A 6,667-nucleotide genomic window follows, 5' to 3' on the forward strand; every position below is an offset into this window, starting at 1 on the left:
TTTACAGCTTTGGTTTAATTTGGCATTAGGAAAGTTTAGCATGTTCGTTTGCTTGTTTTGGAAGAAAAAATTGTTCATTATCTCAAAAGTGCAGATGTTTTACCTTGAATTTTGTGGTTTGGTAAGGATCTTAGTTTGTGAGAGCTCAGCTGTTTCTGATCTAATACAAAACCTTATCACTGATTTCTTTTACATAATTCTGTGTCAGCGTCAGCACCATTGTCCAATAATAAAACACGCTTTAGTCCATTTATCTTTTGACCAGTTTTCTTACATCATTTCAGATGTATATTACAATCTAACAGCTCCCAGTTATTAAAAAAAAAACCTAGTTCATAAACATGAACCATAGATACAAACCACAGATAAATCTTTGCAGACCGTTATTTCTTCATAAAAGATAATGAAACAATATCAAGACAGAAATTCAAAACATTTCTCCAAAATCACAAAGAAGAAAAAGTTTCCATGTACAGATAAATAAATGAACCCGTGAGATTTTCACAGTGATCATGAACACCTTTCTTAGGAAAATTCTGTCCATTTTTCTCTTTCCAAGTACAAACAGACTTTTCTCTGCCAGAAAGTGTCTTTTTAAAAATAAGGATGTGACCCGCCACGAAAAGGAACAAGTGGCTGGTCACCCGGGAACTCTTCATTGCTAACTGATGACAGTGATGATGTTGTGAGAAGCTTCCAGAAGGACCCAATGGGAACCGTTAGCATGGAAATGCTGGAGAAATCCAAAACTCACCCTATCAGTGTTTCAGCAGGACTTTCAAGTCTTCAAATGTAGGAAGAAGAAAGAAGGGTCAGCAGCCAGGACACAGGTAAAGGTTAGTTTTTAATCCCCAGTGCCCATGTTCATTCATGGCCCCTAGAGGAGATTCTCAGACCTGGCCTCAGCATACTGGCCTTGCCCCTCTGGGAGGGGTTAGCACTATCCCAAAGGACAAACTCTGTAGAAGACAGACAAGAAATGAGGGCAAATTTTTATTACTCCCACCATGCTGCCTTCTGAAGACCCTGTCCTCAGGGTTAGACACACCAGCCCACTGTTCCCAGGCAAAGAGGTGACAGTTGCTGACCTGTACGAAAGGTTGGGGCTCTGGGGGAGGAATGGGGGAGTGGGGCTTACTTAATGAGGAGAAAAAGAAAAGTGTAATTCAAGGAGCAGTGTTTGATTACTCTGCTATTGTAGGGATCGATCTTCCATAACAAACACATGAAACATTAACAGAACAAAATGATTGCCAAGTCATCGTAAGACAAGGTCTATGCATGAACTAAATTAGGGGCTGTGGACAAAATCAGACAATACTTGGATTAACTTCGTCCTTTCCTTTGCATTCAGATTCTGCTCAGGATGTTCTATAGGAAAGATCACGAGGTGCGTAGCTTGGGGCCAATATTTCCCAAGTAGAGCAAAGATGCTTCACTGGACTCCAGTGTTCAGGGAGATCTGCCTTTACTAGATGTTGTGAGTGGCTTTGTACCATAAGCTGGTTTCTTTTGTCAGACGAGTTCTCTTTCAAGCTGGCTGAGAGTTTATTTTCTACTCTGTATGAAAATTCTACAGAGAACCTAATAGCACAGAATGGAGTCCAGAAATCATTTGTAATACTCAACCACAACACGGATTTTATTTTATGCCTCCTTCTAAATAAGTCTTTTCTAAATATATTTTAGAGGGCTGACGGCACATAAAAGGGAGCTATTAAGGAGAACCACAGGGTGTCCGTGATGGGAAGGGCTGATTATCACTGACAGCCTCCAACTTTGGAATTCATGGAAAGGCAAACCACAAATATTTCAGAGAGACTAGCAAGCAGATAAATTTTATGCCACATTGCCCTTCTCCCTTCTTCTCCTCTTCCCTCTCCCCTGCCTTCCCAATTTCTTCTCAAATGGTACATCTGGGTGAGGTGTTCTGGGAAGCTTTCTTGTGTCAACACAATCAACATAATACAGACACATCAGCATCTTTTTAAAAGGTGAGCTTGCTCAGTCCAGAGCAGCCTTCTAATTAGAAAGTGCTATATTTATTTATACCCTCCTTTGCACGGCATTAGGAGGCATTATTCTGCAGTAGGATACTCTGAGAAAAGCTCTGTGCTTTCCAAACACTGGATTTCAGGGAGGTCCGCGGCAAAACTGTGAAGCGAATTTGAATCTTTTCCTTCATTCAGGTTTCAGTCTGTGACCTTGCACCCAGATCCCATGAATAGAACATTGTCCTCACAGGGCAGAGGCTCAATAACTGGACATTTTCTGGGTCCCTGAATTTGTACAATGAGATATCAACTCCAATCTGTGAGCACAATGCTCCAGTGGCTGCAAGAAATGGCAGCAATATTGATGTCTTTCAATGTAGATCACATCATTCACCCTGCAGAGCTCAATAAAATGATACTGTAGTTAACAAGTTTTATAACACAAAGTTACTTTAAAACATGGAACTAATCAGAGGGAAGCCTGTGTGTGCATGTCACTGCCACGTTTAATTGTCAATAAATAAACAAAGATTTGCTTCACCTATTGTCATGTATATCCAGTAAGTCATTAATCTAAACTAATGAAGCTTAAGATATATGACAGACAGTTTTTATGGAGCGCCTCCTTAATGATATGTTTGCTTTTCATTTCAATGCCAAGAGCCCATTATCAAGAAAGCAGCACATTATGGTCCAAATGCATTGAAATCTACAGCACTACCCTTTGTTCTGAGTTCACAATAAGCCGCGCTTACACTTACATATTCATGTACTCTCAGAGATGAAAAGCGTTAGTTAGAAATGGATAAAGGAGGCGGGGGGGGGGGGGGGGGGCGGGGGCATGCGTCTCATGCTCCTGTTCTGCTGTGGGGTTCCCCCCCTCTGGATTTTTAAGCTCACCTGGAAAGAAAAAGGAAACTAAACCCAGTCCAATTCATGCACACAACCATTTTGAAAAACGTGTGAGTGAATTTGTATCATAAACACAATGAGTCCTAATCACTAAGGAGCACAAACCAGGGAAGCCAAGCTGCAACCGAGTAGCCGCCAGATAATAAAAGCAAGGCTTCTACAATTATTTCAATGTTTGCATTAGTCCTAAAGCTTTGATGGTTTCCAAAGATAAAGCAATTATTTCTTATTCTGCTTGCAGTGCGGAGGAGAATAACGTGGACAAGTTAACACCTGTCAAACAATAATGGTCCCAACACCTGGTAACATGACAAATGCGAAAGAGTTGATCCTTTGGGCCAACGCCACCCAGAGACGGTTGTAGGCTCCAAAGGCCAAGTGAAAGATTCAGTCACGTTGCAGTTGGTTTACATAAATCTGGAGAATTGTGCCTTAAAGGAGACTAGATTCCAGGAGGACACAATATATCTGTGTGTAGGAAAGGACAAAGGACTATTACTATGTATGACCAGGAATCTAGACTACCTTGTTTCTCAGTGCATTTCCAGCACCTTCCATAGTCCCTGGCTCAGGGAGGGTACTTTGTGAACATTTACTTAGTTATGTAAGTGAGAGGAAGAGAAAGGAAGAGAAAGATTTTTGAAAACTTCCCTGGAAACACCTTCTTCTCTTCCATTCCATTCTGTTATTTTCTCTAGTAAAAGCAGGAAGGCCTCCACTGTCAAGTGCTTTCTCTTCTCTGTCTTTGGGGTCTCGCAAGAAGGGCCTTTACGAAATCATACTTCGGGGCGCCTGGGTGGCTCAGTCGGTTGAGCGTCCGACTTCGGCTCAGGTCATGATCTCATGGCTCGTGAGTTTGAGCCCCACGTCGGGCTCTGGGCTGATGGCTCAGAGCCTGGAGCCTGCTTCATATTCTGGGTCTCCCTCTCTCTCTCTCTCTGCCCTCTCCCGCTCATACTGTCTCTCTCTGCCTCTCAAAAATAAATAAAATAAATATTTAAAAAAATTTTCTAATTTAAAAATTTTTTAAAAATTAAAAAAAGGAAATTATAGTTCATCCCTTCTTGAATGTTCTACTTGCTCAAACCAAAACAGAATTCAATCCATTCCTTCTGGGGATACTCACAGAGCATCCATGAGCCCGATTGGTATGCAGACCCTCATGGAGCTCACAGACACACACTTAGACCATTAGACAATTTTGTAAGCAGCCTTTTTGGATGTGTAAACAAAGTTCTAAGTGCCACAGGGGCACAAAGGAGTTTGATTGTGAGTGGGGAGCTCAGGGAAGGTTTCTCAGGACACATGTCTTATGAACTAGGCCCTGGAGGGTGGCTCAGCACTTGACAGGCAGACAAGTGAGTGTTCCATGAAGAAGGGTAGGACAAACAAACTAACAGAGCATGATAAAGCACTGAGTGTTCAAGAATCAGCAAGTGGTCCAGTGTCCTAAACACTGCACACCATGAAACGAGACAGATAAAGGTAATCTGGAACAGATTCTGATAAATGGTCTTAATCATAAGACAGCTACTATTCCTTTAGCATTTATTATTCTAAGCACATAGGCATTTACTTTCATAATAAACCTCATTTTTGAGTGGGGCTTCCTGAGTAAATGACTTGTCCAAAGTCATGGATGTATGTATGTACTTGAACTCAATCAGGTCCATGACTATCTAAGTCCAAAGCCCAGGCTCTTCATCATCATTTTTTTTTTTTAAACAAATGCCAGGACAGAGTAGCCTGAACATTTCTAAGCCCTTTTTTTTTTTTATTTAAAAAAAATTTTTTTTTCAACGTTTATTTATTTTTGGGACAGAGAGAGACAGAGCATGAACGGGGGAGGGGCAGAGAGAGAGGGAGACACAGAATCGGAAACAGGCTCCAGGCTCCGAGCCATCAGCCCAGAGCCTGACGGCGGGGCTCGAACTCACGGACCGCGAGAGCGTGACCTGGCTGAAGTCGGACGCTTAACCCACTGCGCCCCCCAGGCGCCCCTAAGCCCTTTTAATGTAGGGCCTTTTCACAACACTTCTATGGATTTCTACAGACCTTCTCAGCCCTATATATAGAAAAAGAGAATTCTGAGGAAGGAGGTAAAAACTAAGGAAGGAGGTAAAAACTAAGGAAGAGTTCATTATTACACCCATGGGTTTTTATGAAGAAGGTTAAAATAGCAGGTGACTGCGTTGGCTATTTAGGGACAAGCTTGGTTTTAGTGAAGTGCTATTTCCTTGTTGCTTCCAGAACAGTCATGTATCTCCTAAGGTACTCAAGGCCACATCAGGTGCTCTGTATGGAAACTAGGGTCCTGAGACTGGAAATAATAACAAAAAGAAATAAATATTAAAAAACCACTGATACTTTTGAAACAAGTGGTGGGGAAGTGCTGTGGGAGTTCTCCCTGTCTCTGTCTGCCAGGTGGAGCCTGCTCCTTTGCTCCACCGTCTATAGGCCTGCCCTTGGCACTGCAGCTGCTCCCAGAAGTGCCGAAGTCATGGCCAAGTTCTCATTTGGCTTCAACACCATTTTACATCAGCATGCCATATAACCATCTGAAACCTTTACTAGAGTGCAGAAATATGGACTCGCCTTGCTTGTAACCACTGATCCTGAGTTCATAAAATACCTAGAGGCGCCACAGTGGCTCAGGTGGTTGAGCATCTGACTTCCGCTCAGGTCATGATCTCACAACTCTTGAGTTCAAGCCCCACGTCGGGCTCTGTGCTGACAGCTCAGAGCCTGGAGCCTGCTTCGGATTCTGTGTCTCCCTCTCTCTCTGCCCCCTCCTGCTCATTTTCTTTCTCTCTCAGAGTAAATAAACCTTAAAAAAAAAAAAAGACCTAAATAATGGGGTGGGACAACCAAAAGATTGGCTACATAAGTGTTCAGTTCAGAAGCTGGAGACAGTCATCTCGAATGTTGAAAGTGGTGAGGTCCTTGAAAGGTGGCAATTGATATTGAGTGCGACAAGACAGCAAAAGATGACAGTGCACCCAGAGAAAAGTCTCCAAAACTTATCCAAGATGAAATCCGTTCCGTGATCAGACGGATCACAGCTATAGTGACATTCCTGCCACTGTTGGAAGTTTCCTGTTCCACTGATTTGTAAAGGATATGGTTGTACCTGAAAAATGGAAAGGGTTGGGACCACAGTTCATTACGAATTCTGAGGAGGTCTGTCTTCGTTCATCTGCCACCACGATCCACAAAGAAAATAGCATGGTGGCCTACAAAACTCTTGTCAATGACTGAGGATAAGATAAGGACAATGTTGTACTGGTAATTCTCACATGTGATTTTCCTGAAACCAAGTCAACCAGAGTTGATACATTTTGTTTCATTGGTTAATTTTTAGATTGGGGGTGGGGGTAGGGGCAATGTAACACTAGACTTCCGTTGAACTGTACGTAATTGTTCCATTTTTGGGTACCTATATGACTTTATACAGGGTTGACATAAATTATTGCACACTGTTCAAAAGGGAACTAACATTGTTAGTTATGTCAATTCCTTTAAGGTGGTAACTGTAGATGGAAAGCTGTTGCTATAAAGCTAAATACCTTCTTAAATCAACCCTTTTGGTCAAGTATCTTGACTCAGAATATAGGTGGGGAGATATTTAAGTATAAAATACAACTAAAGAAGTCTGAATATTCAGAGTCTTTGTTTAGATCCTGAAGTTATCTAATGAGAACCCATAAGGAACTGCTGCTTCTATTAGGTCCTAGCCATTTATTTCATTTGCTAGTTTCCAT

At 42.0% G+C, this 6,667-nt stretch overlaps 1 pseudogene; it reads left to right on the top strand.

Annotated features, from left to right (window-relative positions):
• Positions 1-1,007: 1,007 nt before the first annotated feature.
• Positions 1,008-6,164, top strand: LOC125156171 (mitotic spindle assembly checkpoint protein MAD2A-like; annotated as a pseudogene).
• The last annotated feature ends 503 nt before the right edge of the window (positions 6,165-6,667 follow it).

Source organism: Prionailurus viverrinus, chromosome F2 (genome assembly GCF_022837055.1).
Source record: "Prionailurus viverrinus isolate Anna chromosome F2, UM_Priviv_1.0, whole genome shotgun sequence".
In the NCBI taxonomy this organism is placed as follows: domain Eukaryota; kingdom Metazoa; phylum Chordata; class Mammalia; order Carnivora; family Felidae; genus Prionailurus; species Prionailurus viverrinus.